General features: G+C 39.5%; 1 protein-coding gene across 3 annotated transcripts in view; it reads right to left on the reverse strand.

Annotated features, from left to right (window-relative positions):
• LOC117602768 (uncharacterized) overlaps positions 1 to 20514 on the reverse strand; it is an 86153-nt gene that overhangs the window by 36096 nt on the left and 29543 nt on the right. For 2 of the 3 annotated variants that reach the window (XM_034321187.2, XM_034321184.2), the window contains exon 1: positions 19654 to 20042. The exons of the other annotated variant lie outside the window; for it this stretch is intronic. The gene's annotated coding sequence lies outside the window, so the exon portion shown is untranslated. Of the gene's footprint in view, positions 1 to 19653; positions 20043 to 20514 lie in introns of those variants that run through there. 3 annotated transcript variants of the gene reach the window in all.

Here is a 20514-nt window from a genome sequence, read left to right on the forward strand (position 1 = left end):
TAATAATTAAAATAATATAGAAAAATCCTTCATTAAAATTATTTCGTACCTGAATTTCAGTTCTCCATTATATGTTTTGAAAATTAATGTACCATGTTTCCTAAACAATTTCCTGCTGATTTCTTCCTAAAACCTATCATTTAAGTTTCTTCAGTGAACAATTCAATTTTTGAATATTAAAAATTATGTACATTAAAAACTTAACTAAAAAACATTTTAAATTAATGTTAATTTTTTTTATTAATATTATTTATTGCTCTAAGAAATTGTATAAGAATTTTAAAAAGGCTTAGGTGGGGCATGGCACAAAAAAGATTGGGAAACACTGAACTAGAATATCTTTTCCAAGGATTCTGTGCATCAATTGAATCCTTTGAGAGGTGTTTTATCATACTTCCGACCAACTTATAATTACTGCACCGTAAAGCTTTATGCAAAGCTTTATATTCAGAGTACCTTAACTTCTGTATCAATAAATAATTAAGGTATATTTGGTGATCTAAAGTAATTTTCAAATATTCTAATAGGAGCATAATAAATTCTATGACGGCAGTGTGGAAAGGGGTAGCCGGTTATTGACATAAGAATTAAATGTAAAAAGACCTCCACCACTTTTGAATTTGGAGCTTTGTTTTTGAGATACAAAGCGACTGAGGCTCGACGACTTCCGGGCTGCCCTCTTCAAACTTTAGCCGAACAAGCGAACAGCTGATAGAGTGGCTGCAGATGTCTGCACAATGTGCATAATGCGAATTTTGAGGGCATCCTCCACAAAATAAAACAAACCATTATAAAATTGTTAGAAATTAACCGGGATTAACCCTTTAATACAAAGTTTAAGGGGCTATACCAGTGTAACACTTTTGAAAAATCGATTTTTTTTGCATTTTTTAAAAGTCTATACTCCCTAGAATATCATATTAAAATTTTAAGGTCGAATCTCAAATAGTTTAGGAATGGCAACGTTCTAAAGAGTAACTGCTGGCATGTCAGGAACGGTATTTCTCAAATTTGCTGTAGCTCTAACTCGAATACAAATTGTTGCATCGACTCGAAACTTTTTCAGCGTATTCAGTACATGTTTTGCCATGCCATGAACTAGGATTTTTTTGATTGGATGAAAAATGCCAATTTGGTATTAAAAAAACTACGATTTTTTTAAGCTAAATTCCAAACTTTTCTTCAAAACTTCGCCATTTCGTCAGATTTTGATATTTTTCAAAAATCCTAGTTCATGGTACGGAGAATACCTTCTAGTTTAACAGCGTCCTTGTCATTTTTCATTTTAAGCACTCAGACGGCGGCAATCACTGCAGCAGTGGAGCAACTTTTTTTTTTGAGCCCTGGAAGATAGCGTATAAGTCGCTTGTTATTTATTATTTTTGTACCAAAAAATTATTATAGATATACGACTTGTAACTATATACATCCCTATAGTTTAAAAATATTTGATATAATATTTCTTTAAAAAAAAAATTCTCGAAAATCACCTAATTTTAGAGCGGTCACACTGGTATAGCCCCTTAACAAATATAATATTGGGAACCTTCGTGCATATAAGATACAACCGGTACTAGCGGCATTCTGCAGTATGGCACGAAACAGTACATTAGGCAGGACATTTAGTACAAAAAATGAAGGTCTAATGCATATAATCAATGTTTAAAATTTCCAAATGACACCTAAATCTATGAATTCCAATGGATCGATAAGTTCCGAAATTGGTGGAATCACGAAGAACCGTGTAATTTTGCGACACCTCCGAATAACAGTATCGGATACGTGCGTCGAATAATCGCGGCTTCTCTCGATTCGAGGCCGATCAATTCGAAGGTGAAACGCTTTTGCTAACCGGTGAAGCTGGATTATGATTAACGCGGTTAGGTTAGTCCCGAACGTTCCTCGTGAACAACGTACCTCTGTTGATGAAACTAGTTTCAGGAGGCTCATTATACAAGGTACCGTGAAAGCTTCCTGCCACGTTGTCGCTGGATAAACACTATCGGGGACGCGCGCAACTTCCGCTCCCTCTTGCACTTGAGTACACACACGTGGAAACGCGCACAATCTACCACCGATGATTTCCAACCCGTGTTTCCCCCGAAAGCACGGCTTTGTTTTCGAGTACCATTTTATTCGTGGCTTTGTAAGAATCGACACTTTAAATGAGATACTTAACCCTTTTCAATGACGTATATATGTAAGGCGAAGAAGGACGAAGGTCGAAGTAGCGCTTTTGTTTCAGTCAGTTAGAAATCTAACTGGTAAATCTTCGAGAGGTTGGGATTAAAAATTTTCAATCTTACAGAATGTCAGAGAACAGAGTGGTAAATAGAATAAAACAGTCTTTCCTATGCGAAACATTTCAGACACTTATCAAAAGGAAAACTCAATTCTCGAAACGCCATTTCCACGAGCGTTTCCCATTTTCTTTCTTTCTATTTTTCATTCGCTCTTGTCCAGAGGTTCGAGCTGAAACGGGCTGACGAGTGAACGTTAATTAACTCGCAATGCCATGCAGACCCTACGCTAATTGGACTTGTTCTATAATTAACCGTGTCCAATTTTAATCGGCTCGAGTATTCACTCGCCTTTCGAAGTAATCGTATTTTCGCGCTACTTAACGAATACACAAAAGCAGAGGAAAATATTGAAATTCAAAATAGCAATTAAGACGACGTAGTACTAAAGGCGTTTAATTAATTTCTACAGCTAATATAGAACTCTTCGTTTGAAAATTATTTATCGTAAGTTATATTGAAGCATCATTGCAGGGCTAGGTCACTGTTGATCCGGCTCTGATATTAATGATAGACCAGACAAGCATGATAGTTAACGATGAGTTTGCTTGTTCGAACCAGTCGAACAACTTATTTCGAGACGCTCTTTCCGCTTTATAATGAACGTTTATATGGGACGCGAAATCTGTGTTAATTAGTCGAACATCTTGCGATCATTATATTTTTCTCCTAGCTACTACATTTTTCTTCGCACACAGAGTACAACGAGACCATTGATTTTATGGGATAGAGGTTGCTTTATCAGTCATTTCCCCCAATCTCTCAATCCGGGACATATTTCAACGTTATCATCACGGAATATACTATTCATCCAGGAGACAAACGAACTTCCAGTCGATGAAATATAGGAAGGAAGAATTTTATCCTCTATAGTGTAAGAGTGGTGCGAGGGCCACTATATTAATATGACTGTCCCTGCAATTCCAGAACTTTCTATGGCAACGAATGTTATTAACAAAAGATGTAAAACAGAGCATTCTCGATTTAGCCGTTGACGAATAAAGTGTACAATTTTTAAAATTGTTGTATAACACACTCTTTCATGAAATCCGCAAACTCTCGGGAAGTGAAACAACTTCCTCTATTAGACACAATCCGCAAATGTTTACTGTACGTCGTAAAGTATAGTTTTAGATATTTAATTACTTCTACAGTATTAGTACTTTTCGTCGCGTATAACTTAATGTACTTCGTAAAACCATCTACAACTAAAAATATATAACGTTTCTTATATATATAAAATATCAACATGTAATGTATCAAAAGGTTTATTTCCCTTTGGAATGCTATGTAGCGTACCTTCCGGTTTGCCCGCAGTTGGTGGACAAATATACGGCATTGGCTACCTGCCTAATTATTTATATATTTAATTTATATTTAATTGAATTGTATTGTGTTGTAACAATTATGTATGTTATTATAATGGTTAATCGGGACGCTTAATCGTCAGGATGGCCGAGCGAAAGAGTGGTGCGAGGGCCACTATATTAATATGACCGTCTCTGCAATTCCAGAACTTTCTATGGCAACGAATGTTATTAACAAAAGATGTAAAACAGATCATTCTCGATTTAGCCGTTGACGAATAAAGTCTACAATTTTTCAGCCCTCGCACCACTCTTACAATAGCTTTGGAAAAACGGCGTAAGGCTGATTTAGAGATCACACGATTCAGAAGAATTATCCTTCTCTGAACATATAGTTCCCCAGAGTCGCTATTTTCTTTAAAATAATTCAAGCTTTATTTTCTAGAATATTTTTCAAACAATTTATGAGAATTTTGAATATTTTCATCTACGCGGATCACGGATATCCCTAGGCAGACCCGCACAAAAGTTAAATTTAGATAGCTGCGTTACCAAGACGCGGTTCTACGTGAAAAAGAAATAAACCGAGGAAAGGGGGATTCTGTTGGAAGCGTTTCTTCGTATAGAACACACGCTGCAATGGCATGAATTAGCGTGAACGAATAGTCATTAGCGTGGACTCTTAACAAGCCACCGAGCAGATGCAAGCATTCAAACAAGTTGCAACAAAGACCACCTGAATGGGGGCGGTGGCTTGTTTCTCCACAAACATCTGCAACATTCTCAGTTTACAACAAAAGCTTGCCTCGACGTTTCACGGAAAATTTCTGTAATTTTTACCTTATGCGTACCTTTGATTACGTAAACATCAAAGATTCAACTGAAGTAAGAATTGTTCATAAGTTGTTGCAATGAGACGAGAAGACAACCTAGTGCTAGGTAATATATCTAGAGTCATTTCATCGATGTTCTCAAACGAGCTATCTCATCTCCTTTGAAGAAATTCCTAGAACTATTTCAACGTTCCATATAGATCCATCCGATTGGACGATTCGACTCGGACAGCTTCTAGAAAGCGTTCGAATGTGGAGCATTAAAATTCAACGTGGCATCAGGAATGTAAAGTGTGAGCGACCTTTCCGGCTGGTCGGCCGGGCTTACAGAAAATCCTCTCTTCTTCTATCTCTTCCTCGCCCGTTTCTTTACACGATGTTAAAGGTCCGCGAGGGACGAGCAGGCATTTAACGAAGAAGGGAAGGGCTGGCCGGGTCGTCTTCGAAAGCATAGAACTGCCCTTTCTAACATTGCCAAGGATTATCCTGGACTATCGGCAAATGTCCCTTCTCATTTGTCGTACCTTTATAGTTCCTCAATGATTCTCCGGCTGGGATCGTTATCCCTCGATTTACCCGCTAAGGAAGACGATTTTTCAGGATCGGTCATGGTTCGATGATCGAGAAAACTTCAAAGAAACCGAGAAAATTTCAAGATATGGAAAACTGATGAAGAATGGGGCGAATGATCGTAAAAATCAAGCTTGAATTTTTAAATTCTATCGAATAAACTAACCTAACCCGACCTAACCATGCAAAGCATACTTAAGCGCCATCTATGCGGCGAATTATGGGTAGAAACCAATATGGCGTCAAACTAATATCAAGATACACTAAAGGAGTTTAACTTTCTTTTTCTCATCGAATACTATGCCCAACCCAAAATAAAGTACAACCTAAGAAACTAAGCGGTAGCACTCACAGCGCGATACGGTTCAATTGCAACAATAATAAAAGAGCGAATGCGTAATCGCGCGTGTCAGTTGCGTGGAGTGCGTTGCGTTATCGCGTAATGTCGTTGGCCTGTTAATAGACTTAATCAAGAGTAATAGACCGTGCGTCCACCTATTAATAGAGTAACCGTTATGGCATGTGCCGCGATGCACGATAATCTGATGATGTAAACCCCCATTTGGCCACGCTCTATCTCTACCAATATTTCTTTGTTTTTTTTACATCTCGCGTATCGAAAGATGGTTAGCGGGAGCAGAAATTCAGACACGACCAAAAATGGTTCGTCTACTCGACGGTCTCCTTCTTATCGATTTAACGATGGGATGCAACATTGCGTCACTGATGCAATCGGACTCTCCCACTCGAACGTAGCCGGTGAGACACTTTCCCCGTAATGCCTCGGTAATTATCGCATATCTTAATTGGGCTATTTCATGACTCTTGAAAATACGATGAACCGCGAAACAACGCTGGAAACATCGATCATCAGGGTATTACTTTGAAATGGGGCAATCTGGGCATTCAGACCTGTAAATTGTGGATATTAACGAGGACAGATGTGCTCTATTCAGCACGTAACTATGAAATTAATTAGCGAGTCACTAATGGGTACCTGATGACAAAATAAGTGTCCAGGTACTTTGGTACCTAATCGAAAGTCAAGTACCCTGTATGCAAACAAATGCTTCACTTAATGTATGACAACATTTACCTTTGCAATAATGTTTCATCAAGAATAATATAGCTAATTCTAAACAGTATTTACAGATATGTTCATACTGAAGAACGTGGAATAAATGAAATTTCTAAAATCAACTTCTTTCGGCCGCAAATGTTTTTTGTGAAAACAGGTATGCAAAGAAGAAATTACCGATCTTCCGTGAGTCATCAGCTTCTCCAGGCGAGCCGCGCTACACCGGTCGTTTTACCTTGTTCAAACATCCGTTTCGTTCCACAGTACCTCAGACGATGACCTCACACGGTGCCTCGTATGCGGCTCTACGTCGCGGTTTGCAGAAAAACGATGCCATCATCGGCCGAGCACAGCCGGTTTACATCAAACCCCCCCAAAAATAACGCGGCTCGTTAAAAGCCTAGCGTGGATCAGCGAGAAACGTGAAATTATGGTCGAACGCGGTCTCCATTGATCGCTAGCCAGACCGAAACGGTTTGAAAGCGGACGGTCGTGGCACACATCCGCGCCATGTTGGTGGCAATCAAACGGAAGGCAAAAACACTCGCCGTCAACCGTGATGGAATACGGAAGTTTACTTGGAAAGTGCTGAAGGTGTCTGCTGGTTGTATCCCGGACAGTGGCGTAACTTGTTGAAGGAAAGGATAAGCTCTCCCGGCATTTAAAAGATATAAAATTCTTAAGATCTACCGCTCCACTGTCCCATTTTACCTAGCTGTTAGACGCTCGACCATTTCAATCCCAGTCAATTTCCTGGCAAGATTGCAGGGTGAACGTTTAATCTGGAAACAGATAATCTCGGTCTCTCGAACGTCCTGGAAGTTTAACCAACAGGGGATCCAAACGTTAGTGAAATTTGTCGGCATAAGTGGAGCAAGTCTGGCCAAAGCGTTCGTACAAGAATTCCCACGGGGGTAAAGCGAATTTCCACGGAGACACGCGGAGAATTCGGCAACAAAGGGTTGGCCGAAAGGGAATGCAATGCACTTGTGCGCGACGAGTGCATCGAAGCGGCTAGACCCGGATGATAGACAAAAGGTTCTCGAGCCAGTGATTACGTTCAAAGCCCATCGCACCGGCAACACTTCAGATCTTTCGATTTTCCCGTGAAACGAGCCAGGAAAGAACCGGTTAATTCGCGAACCGCCTTCCTAAGTCTACGGAACGGAAGATAATACAATTATCTCTAATACGATTAGTACGTCCGCATACGTTTCCGGCTTTTTGCAGAAATAAACATTTACCCGGTATGTGTCTACAATTCGATTGGTCAAGTTTTTGCCCTGGGGTAAGTTATATTTTTTCTAATAACCTAATATAATCTATGTATCTTAACCTGTTAACTGTGAAATTTAGTTTTAAAAATCCTCCACAGAATGCGAAATTAAAATCAGGGAATGACGAGTATACACGTCGAACGCAGGGCAAATGGTCCTATTATAAAAAATTAGCAATTTATCGTTGAAAAGGTTATTGTTATCGAAAACTTAAAAATTGTCAAAAAATAATAAAATTCATAAACAAGAAATTTTAAAGAAAAAAATGATTTTAAGAAGTTTTACACCTTCTTTACACGTCAACCGCACCGCAATAGAGATTTGGTTCGACGTGTATAGACGTCAAACGCAGTGAAAGGATTAAATAATACAAGCGACCTCCAGATTTTATCAACAGTTTTGGATTCGAGGGGCAAAGATACATAGAATTTACCTCTTTTCAATTGATTTCTCGTTGGGGTCCTAATTGTAGACATTTACCATTTACTCTAGCGAGTGATTTAAATACGATTGCAAAAAATTGTTCAATGATAAATTGAAAAGTATTATAATTATTTGATTCGCTTCTAAGCTAGATAATTATGGTTGCATAATAGTCCTAGTTAAGGAGAGCATCGACTTTATTTGTCATCATAGGAAAATCTTTATTCGATACTCTCATCCTGTCCCTCTACAAAACTCATCGAACCGTACTACCGTCACGCCCACGTTTACCAGATTTACTCTAAATCCAGCCGTGTAACACGATGTACCTTCATCGACTAAAGGGTTAGACGGTAACAAGCCGCCGGTGTTAGGTTGCAGCAGTGTCAGTGATCGTCAAACTAAAGGACAAGTTTTTATTTATGATTAGAATTTATAAAAATCTATTTTATATTGAATTAAATTTTAAATATTTATTCAATATATGTATAGAAGAAAGATATATTTAAAATTTATTGTTCAAGTATTATATTATAAAACGAATGGAAAATGATAATTGTATCCACAGCTGGTGCTGTCTGATAAATCGTACGCAACATTTAAGAGGATTCTTTAGAAATTTCGGCCCTCGATACCGTGCTGAGATATGCACTGATAAGCTTCGAATGTTTACGATGCTGTTCGTATTCGTAATACGCGCTTCTCGGAGACAAGAATGTCTCTGATAAACCCTCGTGAAGTAATAACACACAATTGTCGTGATGCTCGCTCCTTTCGAGACAGAAACGTTCTTACTGATAAACTTCTGTGAAGAAACAATGACTCGCTCTGATTCGTAATGACTGCTTCTCAGAAACAACACACGATAAACGTTTTGATAATTTAACGATTCTTATGAATGGAGTTCGAAAACTTGCGTCTTTCGTAATACAATGATATTTATTTTTATCACTGACATCTGCTACAGCCCCTTTTTAAACCTTCATTGATGCTTCCGTCGGAATGCAAAATACCGATACATCATATTTAAAGGGTTAGTAGAAATTTTTTTCAAAGTTTCTGCAAGAAATCTTTACAATCATTTGGGACTATGATGAAAAGCTACGAAAGGTACTCGTTGACTTCAACTACAAGCTTTCAAATTACAGTACACTGGTAAATTATTGGCACGCAATTCCTTTTACCGTCCAATAAACACGTTTTATTTGGCCAGAGAAACTTACGACCGCCAAGAGTTAACGCAGCCTGAGATACTGTTATCTTTATAGAATGTGTATTTCTTGGACCAACAGCGCGCTTATCGCCGAAAAATCTTGAAACTTTCCTCGAGCACGTTTCCGTCGTACCAAAAAATCGAGAAGAGTAATTGAAATTTTCAAAAATCGAAAGGATTGAAAGATTCGAGAAAATTGAATCGATGAATATTTCAAGTGTCTTGAATGATGTTTAAACTATAAATCGCACGATCTAGCCTCGAGCGATTAACTTTCCTTCGCCTCCGGCACGGAAAAGCTCTGAACGTCGATAAAAGAGAGCTACTTATTTCCGCGCTCGCTATCCGCCAATTAATCAACGCCGTGCCGTTCGAAAGAATAACGCGGTGCACGCTTGTGTCGAGCAGCTCTCTGCTCGCGGAGAGGACCGATAGAGAGCCAGCCGGTGTGCACGACAAGAGAACGACGTAAAAGTGGGACACGATCGTTCGCGTTTCAAGAACAGTGCCTTATATGACCGGTTGCGGTCTCGTATCAGCTCCACGAGGAAGCGGGTGAAACTTTTACGAAAGTTGACTCGCTCGACGATTCGAACGACATTTCCCGCGGATCGATCCAACGATTATGCCCATTGTGATCGAAGATCACAAAAGTTTAGGTATAAAAATAGATTATTAAAATTTCTTGTAAAGTGTTATATAATATAGAAGCACTAATTCCTGGGAAATAGTTTACCGAGTAATTTAAATGGTTTCAAAGAACTAATAGACTGGAACTGAAATTTTTATCAGGAGATTAGTAATATGACGGGTTCCGATTTTAATGGATAAGTTTCCGAATGGCCCCACTAAAATTGTGAACTCAGGTTCGGTATATAACCTAAATTGACGATAAGAAACTGATTAAAGTTGGTTTCAGAGCTGGATGTCTTACCGTTTTCGAGATATCGTGGTAAGGTTAGGTTAGATTAGGTTAGGTTCTGTGTATGCGCAGTATCGAATAGCGCATACAGTCCCAAAATTGTAGAAAAATTTCTTACCACGATATCTTAAAAACGGTAAGACATCCAACCCTGAAACCAACTTGAATCGGTTTTTGGTAGTCAATTTAGGTATATACCGAACCTGAGTTTTCAATTTTGATGGGGACATTCGGAAACTTATCCATATATTCTCTTCGATATAAGAAATAAAAATTACGAGGCAAGAGGTGGAGGGAGCATGTTTTTTTGAGAAAGCCAGCACCGTTTTCTGCCGTGAAATTGAGAACCAGCACGGTGGGCTAGACGATAGGTTACGCGGTAGAGGTATCGCGTTACTGAAGCCGTCGACCTAGCTGGCTGCTTCAAAAGCAAACCTGTTCTCAAAGATGCGTGGATCTTCAATTCGCAACCCGTTCAAACGGGATTATCTATTAATTCCCACGTTCGCCAAAGTCCCGCTAATATCGCGCTTCCACCCTCCAATGGAATCATCACCCAACCTACCTCACCCAATCATCGCCCTACAGTGCTGGGATAAAGTATTGGCACACCGTTTTAAACAGAATACCTCACTTAAAATTGGACCAAATGACTTGAGGTTTTTTGAGAAGCTATAAAAATTAATTTACTAAGATATGTGCCTTTGTCGTTTTAAAAAATTAAAACTTGCCGAAATCGGTAAAGAAATAGTATAAGGCAATTTTTCAACTTTTTTGAGCCTGTAATGAAAATTTAAAATATGTCTTTCGTACATTCAAATAAGTTGTAGGAGAGAAAAAGGCATTTCCGTCTCGGTATCGTCTGTCAGACTCGTCAGCGGGGCTGACAACAGACGATCCCTGCCCCAGGCACCTATCGTACCGCTATTCAGAACTTATATACAATATCAATCATAGTGTCCGTTCGTCTAGTGGAAAAGCACTGACTTTGGAGTCCAAGTTTAACCGCAGCAAATATCATACATCTAATTATTTAATAAAAGCGTTAAAATAATTAACATAATCATCTGATAAAAGCTTTAGAATATTCAATAATTTATTTGAAATTACAAAATATACTAGACGAACGGACACTATAATTGATATTGTACAATATGTATCATTGTCTGACTTATACCAAAGTCAGTGCTTTTTCACTAAACGAACGGACACTATGATGCATACTATACATATTCGAACGGCATGCCGGGCGACCGCTTGCGAGAACACTGCACCGATCTCTCGCCGCCATCTAGCGGTCCCCGACCCGAACTCAAGGCGTCCGGGGAGACGAAACCCTCTCCCCTCCACTAAACGCCTACAAAGTTATGTGTACGCTGAAAATTTCATCGAGATCGGTCGATGCACTTAGAAGTTACAAGTAATTAAAATTTCCAAAAATCGCGACTTTTCAGAAATTTTAATTAAACGGTGTGCCAATACTTTATCCCAGCACTGTACATTCATACATGGATCCTTTAGAAACATTTTCGTTCCAACTAATTGAAGATTAAAAAAAAAAAAATGCCACTGTTAAAGTTGAACACTGACAATTATTCGTCACGTAACACCCTACCATTTATTTGCTGTCTGCGGAAAAAAAGCGAGTTCACAGGACAGACCAATAACAAAACGTTTTCCCTCTAGCTCATTTCACTTGTTTGCTACCGTTCGACTGACTACCTTCAACCCTTTTGTCGTTCGCTGAAAAACAACTAATGGAAAATCGCAAATTATTTGTGCTATGTTACTGGTTACAGTCGGCGAATCGATTACGAGTTGAAACGAACCGAAGGAAAAAAGATTGTACGACGTAACGGGAAAATCTTGTTCGTTATCGGTGATTCATGTATCTTTAGAGATATGATAAATTTAAATCATTTAAGACTTTGAAATATTCCTATATTCGCAAATTTTGAAATTGAAAAAATTGGAAATAAAAGGAGAGCAACGTGTACTTATGTACAGTTATCGAACCCTGTACAATGATCGACCCTCTCCATGGTCCGCCGTCCGAGGGTTAAGAAACGTATCATATTACGTTTCTTCCTTTTTTTAGAAAAAGGATCAATCATAACCCTATCTGTATTCTTTCTGAAAAGAACCGTATCTCCCAAGATGGAAGCGACCATTCAAGCAGGTGCACCGAAAATACTCTCGATTTTTCTTATCGATGCTCGATAAAAATAATCTCGCTTTTCGTGTAATTATTGCACGAGATCTGTCGTCAGGCGATAAGCCACAACTACGTTTCTCGATTAATAATCGTTTCCCGCTAGTTTCCAACTTTTCCTCGAGTTTTATCACCGAAACGGGGGAGCATCTCTTCCGTAATCTGCTTGTTTCTCCGCCCTCGGGCCACACAAAGCTGAGGGAAAAGAAAAACCGGCTCTGTTTTGGGTAAACCGAGTCGAGGGACGGACCGAAACGACATTTAAAGGGATTATATTTCAAAACCAGTCGAGCTCTATACACACCGTGCTCTTCACGCGACAACACCACACGTGAATGCACCGATACACGTATGCACGTGTATGCATCGTGAGAATGCATATGCGCACGCACTAGCCTTCCTAAGCTCATTCATAAGTTCTCGAACGCCAACTCCATTCACGGTGTTCGACGCGTACAATACGGCTCCCTTTGTTTCCCCCGTGAATCAAGCTTTGCATTATTTTTTCTCCCCTTCGAATGACTTTACCACCCCCGTACACAAGATAGACGCTCGCAGCCCTTGTTCGCTCGGTTCACAGAGAATATTGATGCCGAGAGCAGCGCCAAATGAAGGGTATCCAAAGCTTTTAATATTTTAATATTTTATGTACGGTTGCTAGATTAATTGGATCCATCGATGTTATTTGCAAAAATTTTTTGGAGCTCGATCCTTGGACAGCGGACCATGGAGAGAGGCTCAATTTTAATTTAATTCTGCAATTCATATTACACTCTTCCCTCAAGGATTATAATCAAGCTCTGCTATTCAAGGGTTAAAAAAGAAAAAAAAAATGTTTGAAATTGGAAAAATGACACTCCGCACGCAGAGAACTGTGAAAACGATGTCTACTTCCGTCAAACTGAGTCGACGTTCCTTTTTTCTTCTACTGATCGTGAGAACTGACCGGAAGTAACATCGACTCTCGTCCCTTCGGTTCAATTCACGTTCTATCTTCCATTTAACACGGTAAATAGGACACGCTTGGTTGCCGGTTAATTAATCGTGACCGGGATGCGGGTGGTGCACCCTGCGAAAATTATGTTTTCCCATTTTTCCTCCTCTTCCTTATCCCTTCGCTCTTTCATAGTTTTTCTTTCGCGACTCGTTCTCCATCCACTATCGATCATTTTCACGCAAAAAATCGTCGATAAGGATAATACCGATGACTTGGAAAAAATTACGAATTCCTCCACCATTGTACGCAAATGGGTTCATAATTATCGCTCATTGCTATTCCTCGAAAGCAAAGTGATTCGTAATTAAAATTACACGAAATATATTTACTAACCGTAAAACGGAAATTCAGAACCGCTTTCCGCTGTTCGATCTCAGCCAAGTATTTTTGACACGAGAGTAACAATTTCAGCGAGTAAGTACGAAACGATTCGACATTACAGCGACTGGTAGACGGTAGTGTAATTAGTAAAGAAAGAAAAAAAAAAAAGCAGGAGAAGCTGGTTCTCCGTGCGAGGCTCACTGGCGTGGCATAAATTCAAAAAGAAACGTCCACGAGGGACGATTTAATTGCGAGACTTGATACAATTTCAAGTTGGTTCGCGTGTAGTCGAGCAAAGGATCGAGATCGCGTGCGATTGTTTGTACTTTGTCGGAATTGCATAGGATAAAATTCCGTGCCGGAAAATGAGATAAAAAACAAAGAACGGGTTGAATTAGTGAAAAATGCCTGGACGGGCTGTGTATTCGTGCGGAGTAATTGAATGTCACTTATTACTTTCGTTTTAACGGGATAATAAAAGCTGTACTGGATATTTTCCTCGATGAGACGATTTTATCTCGTCTTTCGGTCTCGTTTGAAACAAGAATAAAAATGCAGAAAAGTATCGTACTTTTTCGGGAAGTTTTTTAAACCTCGGATGGCGGACCATGGAGAGAGACTCAATTTCAATTTAAGTTCGATTCAGGCTTCGTTGTTAAAGGTTTAACACGTTATAACCAAATGCCGTATATCTACCTTCTTAGCAAATTTCGAAGTTCACCCACACATGGTAGACTTTGAAAAATCGTTCCGGGCACCAAGTGTTGAGCAGCAACATCCAATGCGTAACGAAGGGGACGGTAAATTAACTGTGGAGTTTTCGTCGTCGAATTCGAAATGATATATCGGCGGACGTGTCAGAACGAGCCATCTGCGGAGAGGAGCCGTAATCGGAGGATCTGCGGAGGTCAGCACGCGGCTAATCAGTCTTAATGAACAGGCGTGAGAGCATACGCGACGCGACGCGGCCGCTGTTTCTGGTCGGCTTTAACTCCGCGACGAATCGAGAGCTACCCGTGGAAACGAGCCTTTTCGTGGAATTTCCGAGGGCAGAACAACGGACCCGGGGATATTTTTCATTTCTTAAATGACGTGGCGACAATAGAGTCACCAGAGGAGAATCGCAACCGACCGCGGTTAGATGCTGCGAGATTAAACGAACGCTGAAATGATTATATACAACGTTCCTTCTTATAAATGTCGCAACTTTGGCATACCCAAGTTAACCCGTCATAATAAATTTGACAGAATTCGTTTTTATCTTTTTTATTTTTTTACGGTATAGAAGCGGTTTGGTACCCTCGCGAACAAATCAGGCTTCCTCGAAAAAATGATAATCTCCTGGACTCCCACCTTTCCCCTTAGGCGGTCCCGGGGAGAATGCCGAGGTAATAGAGGAGGGCCTCATATATATAGGACTGTGGCGGACCACCACTTGCGCGTAAGTGGTTGCGCGGGAGAATTTGAATTATTATCTACTTACTATACCTATTTCTCAATTACATATTAAATTGTACAATATTTAACGATTAAAAATAATATTATTATCTTTCCTAAATTACTTTTAATATTATTATCGTGAAAATTAAGATTTTGATCACGAATGTACAAAGCAGTGTTACCGTAACATTTTTTTTAGATGGATCGATCACGCGTAAGCGTCGATCAATTACCAGCTGCAAATTGGTTAAACGGTAAACGAGGATAAATTGCATCGAATAAAATGAAGCTGCAATTGATGAGATTTAAAGCACCATCTGTTCGCGTTTCGATAACAATCCTCGCTTCTTTCAATTGGTTCTTCCATATAAAGCCTATGAAATTCGAACATCGATACCTCGACTCATTCTTTTAAAAAACAAATTCAATATTTTGAAATATAAATTAAGACACTGGGTTAAGAAATTAACTAGTATTATTAAGGATTTGTATTATTGTGTGTCAATATAGTTTCTTCAACTTTTGCTACTTTTCGTACGGTATCAAACTAGCAAAAGAAGAATGCCATTTCCCGCAGCTTCCGGCAGTTTCTCGTTAACACGGTTCGAGGGATCCCATTGACACGCGAAATTCGCCATAGCAACACGCCTTCCACCCTCGCCTTCTCCCACCCTCCTAGCATCCCCTTTTCGCGTGCGAATCGACTGGTGTCGAGGAACTCGCAGACACCAGGCATCCGATTTAACAAAAGTTTCACAACCGACCGTAATTTCTAACAAAGAATTCGATTTCGTCCGATCCGGCTAACTCTGGACAAAGTGTTAAGTTGTTGGCAAGATTGCACTTACGACTGATCGATTTGAAGCTTGAAGCTTCATCAAAATTTCTATGTAAACATTTTACCATTCATTTTAATATAAAATAGGTGCCTGCGAATTGCAGCAAAAGTGAAGACAGCAAAAGAAGAAAAAGAAGAAAATTCCATCAACAGCTTGGCACACCGATGTTTTCCTCGTCGCACAGTGGGAATTATGTTTCAGCGGTTAAAAATCTATAACTTTTGAAAGAGTGAAGATAAAGTAATATTTCTTTTTTCTTTAATGAAGTTGAAGTATTCTTCATTACTTAAGCAACATTAGATAAGAGTTTAGACCTTTTAGAGAGAATGTTGTTTCCAGCCATCGGGAATTTTTCGTCGAAAACATTTTTTTATTGTAATATGAAGATTTGTATTTACTTTTAATTTGATTATAAATTCCAGCAAGATTAATACTAAATAATCGCGGTACGTCTTCACATCTTTTCTGCTATCTTATGGACAAAATTCTGTTCACTAACATGTAAAATCCATTTTTATACCTATTATACAAAAACTACACTGAATTCAATTAAACTTAATTTGGAATAATGTACCGCAGTAAAATCACACTTTATTAATGGCCAAAGTTTCTTATATAAATATTCTTTAAACCTGTAAATTAATTGGAAATGGTTACAGACGGATGTAATTATGTAACGGATGGTACATAAATACTACATTAACAGATGAACTGTAAAAGAACTGTAATTTTTTTATTTCATATAATTTACATAAATGTATGTAATTACTGTAGCTAAAAATAAATATTTTTGTGTATACTTGGTTTATTTTATCCTAAAAGACTCAAAGTTTAATTTATTAAAGAAAAAGGAAGACAAAAAAAAGTGTTGCCTTATTTAATTTTATTTAATTGACTTAAGTTGATTCACCTATTTGAATTTCAAAATTATATTACTCAAAAATAAAAGCTCCTGGAAAAGAAATCATTTGTATTCATTATTAGTAGACAGTCATCTTTCCATCAAATAATTGTATTTTTTTGGAAACCCAGAAAAATCGATTTTTGGTCATAGAATCTGGTTTTCTTCCCACTGTGCGTCGTTTGCACCCTCTCTTCGTCATCCAGCTTCTACGAAATTTAACCTTCCTGCCCTTTTTCTGCTTCAAGGGAAGCTCTGTTATTCCTCGTGCCACGAATGCACGCCTACCAGATATGTAGCCGGATGGCGAAACGAAAACGAGAAAGCGAATAACGACCGTGTGGTGCGAGTATATATGAAATTCTGAGAGAATGCATGGACAAGCGTGAAAAGCAAGAATTTGCAAGGTGCGGCTAAGAGGAACTTAGTTGACAACTGCAGCCAGAAATTACGTATGCGACGACAGGCTACCGCAATTAACAACGCGGTAATTTTCTCTAAGATTTTCTCTAGGAAACACGGGATAGCTGAGACTCTGGTGGGGCCGGTTAATGATCGGCTCCGGAATTGAGTTTCCGTTCCGAGTACTAAATTTTCGGATACCCGTACCTTTGTACTCTTACGCTCCAATTGCGAGGGTTAAAATTTCTAAACTTTATGTTCGGAAATGAAAATATTCCCGATTTTTCCGGGCAAGTAATCTGACGATGAGAAAAGCGGCTAGCTCGGAGAAAAAGGTTTCAGGTCGCGAAAACCGATCCGTCTTGGGGTCGCATCGGAACGCCACTTATGGTAATACATTTCGTGCATCGCGCAGCATGCATAATGCAGCCAGAACTCGGAATTTATGTTTCGAGGCCGTTGTTACGAGCACTCCTGGCGGAGGACTCGTGTCTCCTGTCCTGCAAGAAACATCTGCTGCTCGAACGAAGAATAGAACGAGCTTGGCTTTCATGGATCCCGACCAGAGCCTGCTGCTCTCTTCCGTTTCGCCGTCACTTTCGAATACGTGATTCTCTCTAGACGATTCGCAACGGACCAGAATTTTCGGGTAAAAATTTCCACCCTTACACGACAACACGTAGGATGATCCTTCTAACTCTCGTGTGCGAACAAGGAATCTGCGAATCTAATACACACTTGGCTCGTTGGGTTTCACTTTTGCTGAGCAACGAGATCGATGCAACTGTACCACCAGATGGGAAAAAGCTGTGCCAAGCGAACAGGAAGTGAGATAGAATAACGAGTTGCCGGTAACTGAGTACCAATTCTCAGTAAAAACTAGACAGCAAAAATATTTGCCTAGAAGCTGATAAGCTTTTCCTACAAATATCCAAGGAAATATAAAAGAAAATGAAAATAATATGGAATATAAAATTACGAGATCTGATATTTGACAGACTGAAGGATTTGATCAATTGCACGATGACTAGCCTGTTTGATTTCTAATCAAAGATGAATGAATCCTGAAGGTTTCTTTCCATATTAAACCTGTTTCAACACGATTAGCCACCTCGGAACTTACGAAACTTATCGTTAATAAAAAGCTTCTATATTTCACCCCGCATAATAAATGAGTTGCGCTAATTTTTATTCGCGTGTTATCGATGGCATTCGAAGCGGCGTTATCTAGCTGATAAAGATAAGCTGACGATTATTTTCAGAAATGCAGTTTATCTGCATTTTCTTCGGTTTGTAAACACCAAGGTATAGAAGAAAAATGAAAACTAGCAATAAGAAACTTACAATAATTAACAGCTAAAGAAAATGTGGACTCTCCCCATAAAAAATTATTAGAATAAATAAATAAGAAATTCGTCAACTCATAAAAGTTAAATTATATTAAAATTAAGTAAGACTAAATAATTGATACTTTTAGCAACACTGGAAAAATTGATCCATCCAAAATAAAAATGTTACATTGTTTCGCCAGTGCGTAGCATACAGTTCGAAAATGATAAACTACGGTCTTCCGAATGATCGTTATTGGCCTATCGATACGGCTATGCATCAGGCAGCTAACAGCAGATTCGGAGCAGCAATCGGCGCATTGTTTTATTGCCAGCGACGCTCCCTATTCGACCGATGCAAAATTCCCCAACGATTGCCATCAATTCGCGACGATCGTTTGTTCCGGTTGAATCGCAAGCTTCTTCTATTTGTCGACGGAAGCGATTTAACCTTTGTATGGGTGACCGGAAACCGTCCTACCCGTTCAAGCTTTAATATCCGACATTTTTATGTTTCTAAAATAAAATCGTCGAAACGCTGGATTGAGGTAGGCAATATTAAAGAGAAGGGATGATTCACGAGAATCGAATTGAAAATTCAAAATATGAAATTTTAGTCAATTATTGTATCTGTTTATTTGATAGGTATATCCAACCCTTGATAATTTGCATAAAAAGGGCTCGCTATTTGGAGGGTTAACCCTTCTAGCCTTAACCCCTCTGAATCGACGCTGCACGTGACCAATTCCGCTACATATAAATGCTCAATTCCCAAGATACAATATCAAAATAATCACTGGTTATATCTTAATAAATAATAGATAATAAATATAACGCATCCTGAAAAAATTGATTTGTCGATACAATGTACTAATGTACATTATGTACATTGGGTTAAATCTGTTGCGCAGCTCAATTGAGGACTACGAACCGCGAACACGTTGAAACTTGACAAATAACAAAGGAATGCAACTGTCAAAAGGTTAAATCACTTCTGTATCGCAAGAAACGTAACTATGGTAACGGGGCAAGGAAGATGCATCGATAATACTGATCCGGTCCCGGCAACGAGCAGCTGTTCCGAAAGTATGGACGGATTTCGAGGCCGAGTCGGCCTCGATCGAAAGTAAAAGCGTGTAACCGTAACCGGTATCGGCGCGACGCGACGGACCGCGTATAATCGAGTTTCATACTCGTTGCGATCGAGCTCTCGATATTACGGAAATCCGTACGAAACGCAAGTGGGGCCTAACCTATACCGGTGTTATTTCTTTCTCTATATTCACTCACCTGATCGTTCGGTCAGCTCCGAAAGCCAGTCTTCCGGAGCGTGTAAAAAAATTCCGTGCTTCTTTCTTCCACCACTGTTCGCACCGACGAGAAGGACGCACGCTCTCCGAAGCCGGTCGAGAAAAGAACAGCGACAGCAGTGGCGACGGCGGCGGCGGCGGCGGCGGCTGTGGGCGAAATAAAACGGTGTCCTTTTTAACACGGCCGCCCTTGTTGTCGGTGAACACGCACGAGTCAACGGAAAAGTTCGTAAGAATAAAAAATAAAAAAAAAATAAAGAAACTACACCACTAACGACAACGACGACGACGAACGAGAACCGACGAGCACCGCGACGATCCGCGTAGGCGCTGGGCGCGTACTGTGCCGAACGAACGAAAGCAGTATGGCGCCCGGCAGCTTTCCTGCTGCGCGCTCGCTCTCCTCTTTGTCCCCTTCCACGCATCTGTCTTACTCCCACTCCGACTACGTTCCTGCGCCTGTCCTTCTCCTTTATCCCTTCCCCTAGCTCTCTCTCTCTCGGATCCTAACCGAGCATACGAGTTCTCCGTTCTTGTCGCGCTATGTGCGTGCCTACCACGTTACTAGCGATGGGCATTTCAGACCTGCTCTAGCAAGATTTTTAACTAGTAATAGATACCTGAAACTATCGCTCAAGAATTTTCAAGTAAAAGAAATGTTTCTAGAGTATGCTCGAGTGATACTATTTTTCTTTTAATCGGCGCTGACTGGACTAATCCTGAGCCTAACCTACTACTTTCATATATTTCAAAAATCACATTTGAATGCAAGATATTATAGTAACGAGTAGGAAACCGAATGGAAAAATACAGAATTTCTATTTGCTTTTATTACAAGTTT

Source organism: Osmia lignaria, chromosome 12 (genome assembly GCF_051020975.1).
Source record: "Osmia lignaria lignaria isolate PbOS001 chromosome 12, iyOsmLign1, whole genome shotgun sequence".
Classification (NCBI taxonomy): Eukaryota; Metazoa; Arthropoda; class Insecta; order Hymenoptera; family Megachilidae; genus Osmia; species Osmia lignaria.